General features: G+C 35.5%; 1 pseudogene; it reads left to right on the top strand.

Moving 5' to 3' along the window:
* LOC104681701 overlaps positions 1 to 3,285 on the top strand; it is a 46,267-nt pseudogene extending 42,982 nt beyond the window's left edge.
* The last annotated feature ends 11,971 nt before the right edge of the window (positions 3,286 to 15,256 follow it).

Raw genomic sequence — 15,256 nt, 5'->3', positions numbered from 1 at the left:
GAAACCCAAAACTATAAAAATCCTGGAAGACAGCCTAGGCAATACCATCCTGGACATAGGAATGGGCAAAGATTTCATGACAAAGAAACCAAAAGCAATCACAACAAAAGCAAAATTGACAAATGGAATTTAATTAAACTTGATAATTTCTTTTGCTGGGCAGCTCTTAACAGAGTAAATAGACAACTTGTAGAATGCGAAAAATTACTAAGAAACAATGCATCTGACAAAGTCTAATATTCAGCATCTATAGGGAACTTAAATTTACAGGAGAAAAACAAAAGTGGGCAAGGGACATGAACAGACACTTCTCAAAAAAGTTCAATATCACAGATCATTAGAGAAATAGAAATCAAAACCACAATCAGTTACCACCTCACACCAGTCAGAATGACCATTATAAAAAGAAACCCATATCCACTGTTGGTGGGAGTGTAAATTAGTTCAGCCATTTGTGGAAAGCAGTAGGGTAATTTCTTAAAGAGCTACAAGCAGGACTACCATTTGACCCAGCAATCCCATTACTGGGTATATACCCAAAGGAATATAAGCCATTCTACCATAAAGACACATGCATGCAAATGTTCACTGCAGCACTGTTTACAATAGCAAAGACATGGAATGAACCTAAATGTCCATCAATGACAAACTGGATAAAGAAAATGTGTTTCATATACCCCATGAAGTATTATGCAGTCATAAAAAAGAATAAGATCATGTATTTGCAGGAATGCAAATTGAGCTGGAGACTATCATACCTAGCAAACTAACACAGGAACAGGAAACCAGATACCACATATTCTGACTTACAAGTGGAAGCTAAATAAGAACTTACGAACACAAAGAAGGAAACAGACACTGGGGTCTACTTGAAGTAGGAGGGTGGGAAGAGGGAGAGGAACAGAACAGATAACTATTGAGTACTGGGCTTAATACTTGGGTGATGTGATAACATGTACAACAGACCTTCACATGTACCAACAAACCTAAAATATTAAACTTATCAGAGCAACTAAATACATAAAGCAAATATTAACAGAACTGAAGGGAACAATAAATAGCAATACAATAATAGTAGAGAACTTCAATACTCCCACTTTAAACAATGGGTAGATTATTCAGGGAGAAAATCAGTAAAGGAACAGCAGATTTAAACAGTCTAGACCTTCTGGATACATACAGAATGTTCTCTTCAACAGCAGCAGAATACACATTCTTTTCAAGTGCACACGGTGAAAAATTGAAAGGAAAAACAAAACAAAAAATATATATCTCTAAATATAAAAAAAACTACAAAATCAAAGTGCACACAGAACATACTCCAGGATACATCATATGTGAGGTCAATAAACAAGTCTTAACACATTTAAGAAAATTAAAATAATATTGAAAATAGTTTCTGACCACAATGGTATTAAACTAGAAATTAATAAGAGGAAAACTGGAAAATTCTCAAATAGGTAGAAATTAAATGATACACTTCTGAAAAACCAGACGGTCAAATAAGAAATTAAGAAAAATAAAATGTTAAGACATATAAAAATATGAGGTATCAAAATGTACTGGATGCAGCAAAAGCAGATCTGAGAGAAGTATATAGTAACAAATGCCTAAATTAAGAAAAAATGAATGATCTCAAGCAACCTAACTTTATAGAATAAAAAACTAGAGAAGAAAACAAATTAAGCAAAATTCAGAAGAATAAACACAATAATAAAGATCAGAGCAGAAATTAAAAAAAAAACAGACTAGAAAAACAATAGAAAACATCAAGGAAACTAAGGCCTTTCTTTTTTTTTTTTTTTTTTTTTTTTTTTGAAAAGATACAATTGATAAACTTTTAGTTAGACTAAGAAAAGACTAAAAATTATAAATGAAAGACTTTACAATTGACAGAACAAAACTGCAAGAGATCATAAAACACATGGAACAATTATATATCAACCAATTGACCAAGAAGAAACTGAATACATTCATATTAATAGAAACATGCAACTTACTAAGTCAAAATTACAAATAGTCAATGTGAATGAAACAATAACTAGTAAGGAGATTGAATCAAAAAGTAAAAACTTCGCAACAAAGAAAAGCCCAGGACCTGATGACCTCACTGGCAAATTACACATTTAAAGAATAATTAGGGCGGTCTCAAGGGCCTCTGGCGCCGCGAGGTCAGAGTGTTCCATGGGAACCGGTACAAGCAGACTCTACAGTGCTCTCGCCAAGACACTGAACAGCAGCGCTGCCTCCCAGCACCCAGAGTATTTGGTGTCACCTGACCCAGAACATCTGGAGCCCACCGATCCTAAAGAGCTTCTTGAGGAATGCAGAGCGTCCTGCACACCCAACCTCCCCGGTTCCAGAGGGATTTTGTGGATCTGAGGACAGATTGCCTTAGTACCCACCCGCCCGCCTATCAGATTTATGCAGTGGAACATCCTCACCCAAGCTCTTGGAGAAGGCAAAGACAACTTTGTACAATGCCCTGTTGAAGCACTCAAATGGAAAGAAAGGAAATGTCTCATCCTAGAAGAAATCCTGGCCTACCAGCCTGATATATTGTGCCTCCAAGAGGTGAACCACTATTTTGACACCTTCCAACCACTCCTCAGTAGACTAGGCTATCAAGGCACGTTTTTCCCGAAACCCTGGTCACCTTGTCTAGATGTAGAACACAACAATGGACCAGATGGCTGTGCCTTATTTTTTCTTCAAAACAGATTCAAGCTAGTCAACAGTGCCAATATTAGGCTGACAGCCATGACATTGAAAACCAACCAGGTGGCCATTGCATAGACCCTGGAGTGCAAGGAGTCAGGCCGACAGTTCTGCATCACTGTCACCCATCTAAAAGCATGCACTGGCTGGGAGCGGTTTCGATCAGCTCAAGGCTGTGACCTCCTTCAGAACCTGTAAAACATCACCCAAGGAGCCAAGATTTCCCTTATTGTGTGTGGGGACTTCAACAAAGAGCCAACAGAAGAGGTCTACAAACACTTTGCTTCCTGCAGCCTCAACCAGAACAGTGCCTACAAGCTGCTGAGTGCTGATGGGCAGTCAGAACCCCCATACACTACCTGGAAGATCCAGACCTCAGGGGAGTGCAGGCACACCCTGGATTACATCTGGTATTCTAAACATGCTCTAAATGTAAGGTCAGCTCTCGATCTGCTCACTGAAGAACAGATTGGACCCAACAGGCTACCTTCCTTCAATTATCGTTCAGACCACCTGTCTCTAGTGTGTGACTTCAGCTTTACTGAGGAACCTGATGGACTTTTATAAATACTTGCTTTTGTCTTTTTAATCACAAGAGTCTTAATGGGATGTTTCAGGAAACAAATAGGATATGACAATGCCAGAGGAAGGATAGAAACATGGGAAATTTCTATCATTTCATTTTCTGTTGCCAGCATGCCCTTGGAAAATACACCCTTTAGTTCACAGATCTTTTCAATTAAAACCTATAGCAAAAAAGGTGTTTGCACTCCAAAAAAACAAGAATAGTTAGCACCAATTCTTCTCAAACTTCTCAAAAAGACTGAAAAGGAGGGAAAATTCCCAATTATTTTTACAAGGTCAATGTTTCCCTGATACCAAAGTCCAACAAGGACACCACAAGAAAATTGAATTACAGGCCAATATCCCTGATCATAGATGCAAAAATCCTCAAAAAAATACTAGCAAATTGAATTCAGCCACACATAAAGAGAATTGTACAGTATGATCAAGTGGGATTTATGCCTAGAAGACAAGGATGATTCAATACATGCCAATCAAATATGATATACCACATTAATAAGATGAAGAAGATATTTTAAGATCAAATTAAAAATAATTTCCTTAATCTATTAAGATTATCTTAATGGAAACAGAAAAAAATCATTTGGCAAAATTCAACATTTTTTCAGGATTTTAAAAATCTTGCAACAAATTAGATGCAGATGGAATGTAGCTCAACCTAATGAAAGTTATGTATGAAAACCCCACAGCTAACATCATACTCAACAACTAAAAGCCAAAGTCTTTTTTGGAATAAGGCAAGGATGCCCACTCTCACCATATTTATTCAATATAGTACTTGAAATACAAGTCAGAACAATGAGGCAAGAAAGAAATAAAAGGCATCTAAACAGATAAATAAAATTTTCTGTTTGCAGATGACATAATTTTATATACAGAAAACTTTAGATGCCACCAAAACATTATTATACTAATAAACAAATTAAGTAAATTTACAGGATACAAAATCAACTGGAAAAATTCATGCCCTTATGTACTAACACTGAACTATCTGAAAAAGAATTTTAGAAATCCCACTTACAAAGCATCGAAAGCAATAAAACCACTTAGGAATGAATTTAAGCGGGTTAAAAAAAGCTGTAAGCCGAAAATTAAAGAATTGATGACAAATAAATGGAAAGGTACTCTGTGTTCATGAATTGGAAGACATAATACTGTTAAAACAGCCATGCTACCCAATGCAATCAGTACCTTCAGTGCAACCCCTATAAAAATTCTAATGGCATGTTTCGCAGAAATAGAAAAATATTCTAAAACCTATATTGAACTATACACACATAAAACACAAATAGCCAAATCAATATTGAGAAACAAGGACATAGCAGACGGTATCACATTACATGTTTTCAAAATATACTGAGGTATAGTAATCAAAGAAACATAGTACTGACATAAAAACAGATGTCTAGGCCACTGGAAGAGAGAGCCAAGAAGTGAATACAGTTATTGTCAATTGATATTTGACAAAGTTTCCAAGACCTTTGAATGAAGAGTCTCTTCAATAAACGGTGTTGGGAAAACAGTGTCCATGTATAGAAGAATGACATTGGACACTTAATTGTTACACTTGAAACTATAAAAGTAGTAGAAGACAAGGGAAAAGCTTCTTGAAATCTTTCTTGGAAATGATTTTTTGGACATGACCTCAAACGCACAGGCAACAAAAGCAAAAATGGACAATGAAATTGTATCGAAGTAAATAAGTTCTGCACAGCAAACAGAGAAAAAAGACAGCCTGTGGAATGTGAGAAAATATTTGTAAACCTTCTGATAAGGCATTAATTTCCAAAATAAATAACAAACTCACACCATCTCAATATCAAGAAAACCCAATTTAAAAAGGGAAAAGGACTTGAACAGGTATTTTCCAAAAGAAAACATACAAATGGCCAAGTATATGAAAAAATGTTCAACATCACTAATCAGAAAAATGCAAATTAAAACCACAATAATATACCGTCTCATACCCATTACAATGGCTATTATCAAAAAGATAGATGATAAAGTCTTGGCAAGGATGCAGAGAAAAGGAAACCTTTGTATGCGGTTGGTGGGAAGGTGTAAATTAGTACAGCTATTGTAAATAGCATTGAGGTTCCTTAAAAAATTAAAAACAGAACTACCATATTATTACCTAGCAGTCCTACTCCTGCATACATACCTAAAGGAAATAAAATAAAGATGTTAAACAGATATCTGTACTCTCATGTTCACTGCAGCATTATTTATAACAGCTAAGACGCATAATCAACTTAAGTGTCCATCAGCAATAGATTAAAAAAAGACTGTGATGTATATATACAACGTAATATTTATTCAGTCTTAACAGAAAATCCTGTCCTATGTGACCTCATGGATGAACCTTGAGAATATTACGCTAAGTAGAATAAGCCAGACACAAAAAGACAAATGCTGTATTACCTCACTTGTATGTGGAATCCAGACAGACAGAGAATAGGGGGTGGGGGAAGGGAATAAGGAATGATTAGTCAAAAGACACAAAGTTTTAGATGAATAAGCTCTGGTGATCTATGTGTGCAGCATGGTTACTACAGTTAATAATAATAAATTATATACTCAATTACTGAGGAAATGCTAAATGTTCTCACCACAAAAATAATAATAATAATAATAATAATAATAAGAGGGGATGGGTAATTAGCTTGATTTAATCATTTTACAATGTATACATATATCAAAACATCATATCGTACACTGTAAATATATATAATTCTTGCTTGTCAATTATACCCCAATTGGATTAGCCATTATAGAGTTTTAGTTTTGCAAGAGGAAAACGTTCAGGAAAGTTGTTGCATAACAATGTGAATGTACTTAACATTACTGAAGTATACACTTAATAAATGGTACATCTTATTTTGTTTTTCCACAATTTCTTATTTGATTGTTTTATCTGTATTTTAAAATAATAAATGGTGACTATTTCTTCTTCCAATGAAAATATAAAGTATCTACATTTCCTGGTACAACAGACATGGAATTGTCTATGTGTTTCTTTAGCATTACCTTCCAATACTCTCTATCAAACGCTTAGTATTCTAGATTTACTAGCTCTTGTTAAGTCTCCGAATAAGCCAATATCCTTCCAACCTCAGGGATTTTAAATATTTTATTCTTGTTACCTACACTTTTCATGAGCAATCTCATTTACCTTTTTGGCTAGATCCTATTAATTTATGATATGTCAGGTTAAAATTAACATCCTCAGGCAAACTTTGACATCTCTGGGAACAAGGCAGGAACATATATATATAGAGAGAGTCTATTGGCATGTTTTACTTCTTTTTTGTGAATATGAGTGTGTGTATGTGTAAGAACACCATAACAGCTGGAACCCTTGAAGCTCCGTCTTTGCTGACTGGCTAACAGAACCAACACTTGCATTCTTGGTCATTATGAAATATGAATGTGTACATTTCTGATACTAACATTAGGGATGAACTCATGAACCAAAATAGAATCATCAGAACATTTTAACCTCCTAGCCACAGTCTGATTAAAGAATGAGCATGTGCCTCAATATAGAAAAGTAGTAATTAGAAAATCCTTCGTGATACTTTTGGGAATGATCATGAGATAAGTCAACTGAGATTATGAATTATGTGTTAAACATACACCTGGAAGGTAACAAATGCTATGGCCATTTTGTTTATGTACTGTAGAGGAAGAAGAGCAGGAATATGGAGAAAATAAGGTAAACTTTGCAGAGTATTATTTTACTGGATCTCACCATAGCTGAAAGCAAAGGTTAATTGTACATTTTCTAGAGAAGTGAGTGAAGACTTTCCACCCTTTTCCTTAATTTTAAATAGTTAAATTTCTTTCACTTTTTATCAAAGTAATCATAATATACTATTTTGGTGTCTTGAGTATGTAACCAAGTGCTGAGCACCTAGAATCTATTCAATCTATGCTGTTTACTGAGTTAATGAATAAATGCGTGATCAAAAGTTTTATGATATCTACAGCAGTGGCTTAACATAACTTGTTATTCTGATCATATATATGGAATAACTGTTAAAACAGTGATTACAGTAACTTTAATATCATGTCCCATTGATTGATTACATTCTGCTCTTGGCTTAAAAAACACAATCAGGTCACAGTTGGAGATGGAGACTAATAGAAGGTTCAAGACCTAAAATAACAGGTTAAAATAAGAAATAAAAGTTTAATTTCTAGTGTGCATTTTCCAGATAGCATTAAGGTATATAGAATATTGATCAGTGAATAGATCCCACTTGTCATAATTTGAAAATACTGATATATTCTATCTCCTATAGCATTTTATAGCAGGTGGATAAGGGAGTTTCAGCAAGTATGGTTTCTTTAGTGAACTTAATATTACAGTCCAATACTGCTATGTAGGTGCCATCTATTGAAACTTCATAATGTTTAATGGCTTATGTTAAAAAGAAGTTTGTGTGGATGATAGAATTACATGAAGAATAGCATGCTAAAGGATGCCTAAATTTATCACCCTGTAAAGCAAATGAGAAAAGTATTGGCAGATGTAAATATGAGAGGGGGGAATGGGTGGATTTCTGGTGAATGGAATCAGAATTTCCAATAGCTTCTCATTCCCCAGGGTTCTTAATACTAGCAAAGTGCAAAGCAACCTCAAGGATCAATAAAATTGCAAGTCAATGAAATTTTACTGTTAAGGGGAGCAGAAAAGAGTCTACTTCAGATGTTTGTTTTATAACTGATAGAATCTGTACAGAAAAGCTAAAATCACATATTTTTCTATTTATTGCTATTCAAGTAAAAAAAAAAAAATCCATTGCAGATGGAACTATGAAGAATCTTTTATCACGAAAGCTAGTAAGTTTCCTCTGTAAACTGACTAACAAAGGCAAAATTGTAGGGAAGCAAATCTCCAAGTCTCAATTTATCTACCCTTTTCAAGAATCTGGAGGTTACAGAGTAGCAAGCATTTTAAAAAAATATATTATCCTGATCTATTTTCTGAGGCCAAGAATATTGAAGAGTTTGACAGGAAAATACCTTAAGCTCTTCCCTACTCCCCCAAATGCACTTTTACATTGGTTCTACATGTGCCTGTTGGTGCATAGTTTTGATAGAATTTCAGGGCCCTTGAACAAATAAACTGGTCCACACAGGGTTCAAAGTTGTGAGTTTACCTCAGAAACCCTCATGGCAAGAAATGTAATCAGCTGGTTTCAAATGAAGCTGAATCCCCAATATTATCATTCTAGCTAGGTGTCTCTATGTGATTGCTAGAATATCAATCCAATTCTTTCTTGTTCTTTAGCAATTGTGTTAGGGATAAAGCTGAATAGATTTTGAAGCCCTGTATAATTTGACCCTGGTTCAACCATTAAATACCAAATGTACTTTCTTAGCCAAGTTACTCTAAAGTTTAGTTTTCTCACATGTAAGATGGATGTACTAATCATTACCACATTTAAATTTCTATTAGACAATGGTAAAGGATGAACTAGTAAACTGAAAGATCTGTAGAAGTTATTCAGAAAGCAGTAAAATATGATGAGATTAAAGGGAGATTGAATAAATATCTTTTGAATATTAATAGATCAAGAAGGAAAAAATAAATTAAGTTTAAAAGTGCTATGAAAGATTTAAACAACAAAATTAACATGGGATGTTGATCTTTATAAATGCGTGATATACATTCTTTTTTAACAACACAGACTATAAAAATTGATCACAAGCTAAACCACAAAGCTAGCTAAAATACACTTTAAATCTTACCTTACCAGATCATATTCATTGTTTGTTATAAATTTAAATTAGAAATAACACAGAAGGAGAATAAAACTCTCATGTTTAAGAATTAGTAAGATTTCTAAACAACTTTGGGATCAAAGATGAAATTTTACAGACATACATATTTTTAAATACATATTCTATTAATGTAGTCTATTACACTGATCAATTTGCATGTGTTAAATAATTCTTGAATTCCAGGAATAAATTTTATTCAATCATGGTATATAATAATTTTAAATATATTGCAGAATTTGTTAGTATGTGCTGAGAAATTTTGCCTTCATGTTTATAAGATATCTTGGTCTATAATTTTATTAGTGTCCTTGTCTTAGATATCAGAGTAATGTTGGCCTGATAGAGTAAATCGAGAAATATTTCCTGCTGTTCAGTTTTCCAGAAAACTTAAAGATTGTTGTTCTTCTTTAGCTATTTAGTATAATTCAACAAAGAAATAAGTTCACTTAAAAAAGCTCCAGGTTTAGGGTATTTTTTTCTTTTTTTTTTTTTTTTTGGTCAGGAGATGTTTGATAATGAATTCAATCTCCTTAATAGTTATAGATTTATTTAGATTTTCTATCTTTTCATGACTTACTCTGACTGGATTTTGTGTTTCTAGAAATGTGTTCATTTTATCTAGATTATCCAATCATTGCTATGTAATTGTCCAGAGTCCTATTTTCTTTAGAAACAGGAGTAATATACCCATTTTCGATTCTGATTTTAGCAATTTGAGTCTTCTCTTTTTTTTAGTGCTAATGTTTCATTCATTTTGTTCATCTTTTCAAGGAAGTAACTTTTGGGTTTATTGACTTTTCTCTATTTTTCCTCTTCTGTTTATTTTGTAGTGACATGTTTAAATTTCTTACTTCTTGTTGTATATATACTTGTTACCATGTGGATTACATTTAACATTCTAAAGCTATAATATTCTATATTAACTTTGTATCAACTTAACATGAATAACATGCAAAAACTTTGCAGCTTTGTACTCACCTCTTTTAGTCACTTATGTCATAGAATTACACAGGTATATGCTGCATGCCCACAAACAAGACGGGTAATTCTTTTAAATGTATCAGTCTTAAATTATATTTTAAAAACCACAAAATGTGGAGTTGCAAACTAAAACTATAACAAAACTAGCTTTTAAAATTATTTTTAATGTATTAGTTTCTTAAATTATGTAGAAATCAAAAAGTGAAAGTACAAACCATTACAATAACACTAGTTTTATAATCTCTCATGTTCTTACCTTTGTTGACATCTTCATTTCTTTATATGGCTTCAAATTACTATCTAGTGTTCTTTCATTTCATTTTGCAGAAGTCTCTTGAAACTTTTCATGTAGAATAAGTCTATTGGTAATAATTTCCCTCAGCTTTGTTCATCTAGAAATGTTTTAATTTCTTACATTTGAAGGACAGATTTCTGTAGGATTTTTGGTTGGCAGCATTTTTGTGGCTATTTTGTTTGTTTTGTTTTTGTGGGTTTTTTTTGTTTTTGCTTTCTCTAGCACTTGGGAGATTTTCACAGTCCAATGCCTTCTGGCCTTCAAAATGTCTCATGAGAAATTTGATAATGTTATTGCTGATCTCTTGTATATAAGTCAGTTGTCTTGCTGCTTTTAAGATCCTCTTTTTGTCTTTATCTTTCAAAAGATTATAAAGTGTCTTAGTATGGGTCTCTTTGATCTCATTTTGATGTGTTTTGATTTTTTTTAATGTTCATACTTGTATCTTTTTCATATAAGAGGTTTTTAGCCATTATTTCTTTGAGTATTTTATTCCATTTTCTTTTTCTTCTTCTTCAGGGATTCCCACAATGCACGAGGTGGTCTGCTTGCTCTGTCCCACAGGATCTGTTCCCTTTTCTTCCATCTCTTTTCTTGTTTCCAAGACTCAATTTCCATTGTCTTATCTTCAAGTGCACTGATTCTCTTTTCTCCCTGCTCAAATATGCTTTGGAACCTGCATGACATAAGAAAATATGAAAGTCATGTTAATAGAAGAGAGTAATTGTGGAAAAAAGAAAGAAAATCAACGATTTTCTTAGATAAAGAAGGGGAGCATTTTGCCCTACTTATACCTAAGATTGAGATTGTTTACCATACTTCATTTGTACAAGCCTGATAATATATGAGGTGATTGCTGGCCCATGCCTATAATTCCAGTTCTTTGTGAGACTGAGGTAGGAGGGTTGCTTGAGGACAGGGGTTCAAGTATAGCCTGGGCAACATTACAAGGCCTTGCCACCCCATCCCCCACCCCAAGAAAAGATAATTACTTAGACTAATATGGTGTTACATAGAATAGTATGAGTCATACAGGAAAAATGTCAGGTGCAAACAAAAGTAGAATTGCCAGCATTCTATAGTGTATCTTTTCTGCTTTAATAGTTGCCTTTATGTATTAGACACATCTTCTTCCACACTAGTATGTCTTATATGAAAAGTCAAAAATTGAGTAAATGAATAAACAAATGGAGTGATATCTCAACTTTGGCACTTACTATGTTCCACAGAAAGTTTTTGGGAGGAGACTATGGAGTTGCAACATCTTTCCTTAGCACCGCTATACCTAACTCTGTGCAAAAAACCACAAACACACACAAAACCCAAAATAAAACATGGCTTTTGATCCATTAAGTCCTGGGCCTATACTCTGTCTTCACTGGCATCATTACTACCTATGTGAGTTTTATACTTTTTTTTCAGCCTGTCTAATCTCAGTTTCCCCATACAAATAATGAAATGTCTTAGCTCAGCTGTTATAATGTAATACCATAGATAGAGAATCGGGTTGCTTAAACAACACAAATTTCTTTTTACTCTTTGAAGATTGGGAAGTCCAAGATTGGGATGCAAGAATGGTTAGGTTCAGGTGAAGGCCCTCTTAGTGAGTGGTTGATTGCTTTTGTGCTGTATCCTCACATAGCGCAAAAAAAAAAAAAAAAAAAAAAGAAAAAAAAGGCTCGGGGGGCAGTGAGCAAGACAAAATATCCTCTCCTGTCTCTTCTTATAAGGACGCTAATCCCAGCCTGACGACCTCACCCTTATGATCTCATCTTAATGTAAGTACCTCCTCAAAGTCCTATTTCCTAACAGCATTACATTAGGGACTAAGGCTTTTATGTTAGTCCATTTTCACACTGCTGATAGAGAAATACTCAAGACTAGGCAATTTACAAAAGAAAGAGGTTTATTGGACTTACAGTTCCACATGGCTGGAGAGGCCTCTCAATTCTGGCAGAAGGCAAGGAGAAGCAAGTCACATCGTACATGGATGGCAGCTGGCAAAGAGAACTTGTGCAGGGAAACTCTCATTTTAAAACCATCAGATCTCATGAGACTCATTCACAAGAACAGTGCAGGAAAGACCTGCCCCCATAATTCAATCATCTCCCACCAGGTTCTTCCCACAACATGTAGGAATTGTGAGAGTTACAATTCAAGATGAGATTTGGGTGAGGAAACAGCCTGGCCCCTCCCAAATCTCATGTCCTCCCATTTCAAAACCAATCATGCCTTCCTAACAGTCCCCCAAAGTCTTAATTCATTTCAGCATTAACTCAAAACTCCACAGTCCAACATCTCATCTGAGACAAGGCAAGTCTCTTTCATCTATGAGCCTATAAAATCAAAAGCAAGTTAGTTACTTCCTATATACAATGGGGGTATGAGCATTGGGTAAATAGAGTCATTCCAAATGGGAGAAGTTGGTCAAAACAAAGAGGCTACAGGCCCCATGCAAGTCCAAAATCCAAGAGGACAGTCAAATCTTAAAGCTCCAAAATGATCTCCTTTGACTCCATGTCTGGTATCCAGGTCAAACTGATGCAAGAGGTGGGTTTCCATGGTCTTGGGCAGCTCTGCCCCCGTAGCTCTGCAGGGTACAGCCTCCCTCTTGGCTGCTTTCATGGGCTGGTGTTGAGTGTCTACAGCTTTTCCAGGCATGTGATGCAAGCTGTCAGTAGATCTACCTTTCTGGGGTCTGGAGGATTATGGCCCTCTACTCACAGCTCCACTAGGCAGTACCCCAGTAGGGACTCTGTAGCGGGGATCTGACCCCACATTTCCCTTCTGCAATGCCCTAGCAGAGGTTGTCTATGAATGTCCTGCCCCTGCAGCAAACTTCTGCCTGGCCATCCAGTCATTTCCATATATCTCCTGAAATCTAGGTGGAGGTTCCCAAACCCCAATTCTGATATTCTGTGTACTTGCAGGCTCAACACCACATGGAAGCTGCCAAGCCTTGGAGCTTGCACTCTCAGAAACCACAGGCCAAGCTCTATGTTGGCCCCTTTCAGCCACGGCTGGAGTGTCTGAGACCCAGGGAATCAAGTCCCTAGGCTGCACATAGCATGGGGACACTGGGTACGATCCAGGAAACCCTGTTTTCTTTCTAGGCCTCCAGGCCTGTTATGGGAGGGGCTGCCATGAAGACCTCTGACATGCCCTGGAGAACTTTTCCCTATTGTCTTGGGGATTAGCATTCAGCTCCTTGTTACTTATGCAGATTTCTGCAGCAGGCTTGAATTTTCTCTTAAGAAAATGAGATTTTGTTTTCTATCACATTGTTAGGCTGCAAGTTTTTCAAACTTTTTATGCTCTGCTTCCAAACTTTTAAGCTCTGTTTCCCTTACAAAACTCAATGCCTTTAACAGTGTCCAAGTCACCTCTTCAATGTTTAGCTGCTTAGAAATTTCTTCTGGTAGGTCCCCTAAATCCCCATCTCTCTCAAGTTCAAAGTTCCACAAATCTAGAGTAGGGGCAAAATGCCACCAGTCTCTTTGCTAAAACACAACAAGAGTCACTTTCACTCTAATTCTCAATAAGTTCCTCATCTCCATCTGAGACCACCTCAGCCTGGACCTCATTGTTCATATCACTATGGGCATTTTTTGTCAAAGCCATTCAACAAGTCTTTAGGAAGTTCCAAACTTTCCCACGTGTTTCTGCCCTCCAAAATATTCTGACTTCTGCCTGTTATCCAGTTTCAAAGTTGCTTCCACATTTTCAGGTATCTTTTCAGCAATACTCTACTGATACCAATTTACTGTATTAGACTGTTTTCATGCTGCAGACAAAGACATACCTGAGATTGGGCAATTTACAAAAGAAAGAGGTTTATTGAACTTACAGTTCCACATGGCTGGCGAAACCTCACAATTATGATTGAAGGCAAGGAGAAGCAAGTCACAACATATGTGGATGGCATCAGGCAAAGAAAGAGCTTCTTCAGAGAAATTCCCATTTTTAAAACCATCAGATCTTGTGAGACTCATTCACTATCATGAAAACAGCACAGGAAAGACCCATCCCCATAATTCAGTCCCCTCCCACCGGGTTTCTTCCACAACGTGGGAATTGTGGCAGTTACAGTTCAATATGAGATTTGGGTGGGGACACAGCCAAACCACCTCAGTCTTCAATATATGAACTTTATAGAGGACACAAATATTCAGTCCATTACATAGTGATAATATTATATTTTAATGCAATATAGTTATATTGCGAAATATAATACATAATATGGGATTTTAGTAAAAATTAAATGAGACAATGCTTGTAAGTCACTTAGCCTGGTGATGAGTGCATACAAAATTCATTTAACTACTATTTTTCTCATTGTTATAAATAGTAGTAGCAGTAGTTCTGTGAAGGCTTTGTAATCACTTAATCATTTTAGACCTGTAAGGTATTATGTAGTTACTTACAGTGCAGTGTTTCTATGGCCTAAGTTAATATGATCTTCCATGCTAACTAGCAAATCATTTCCTATGATCTTTTCAGTGCTGACCATACAGGCATATTATATTATATACTGGTTAATTTATAGGTTTATAATTTAGTTATGGGGATAAGCAGGTTGGTATAATAAACCAGCTCCACGTTGTTCACAGACATAAAGTTTTGAGGTGAGGGTTGGGGAGTAAAGCAAATGAAGTTTAGCAAACATCAGTTACCAAATTCCTAAGCAAGCTGAAGGTTATAATCTGCTCAAGACATTTTCCACCCACCACCAATTAAGGTGCATTGCTTTGACCTCTAAATGGGAAGTCAAAGTGACAAAGCGTCACCCTAGAAGAACAGAAAGCCATGGAGATGAATTAGCTTTGTCTGACTGCTGCATTAGCCTCACAAAGGTTGTTAAAATGTTTGTGGAGTTAGCAGAAACTT

This window comes from Rhinopithecus roxellana, chromosome 17, assembly GCF_007565055.1.
Source record: "Rhinopithecus roxellana isolate Shanxi Qingling chromosome 17, ASM756505v1, whole genome shotgun sequence".
In the NCBI taxonomy this organism is placed as follows: domain Eukaryota; kingdom Metazoa; phylum Chordata; class Mammalia; order Primates; family Cercopithecidae; genus Rhinopithecus; species Rhinopithecus roxellana.
This window is presented reverse-complemented; position numbering and strand designations above follow the sequence as displayed.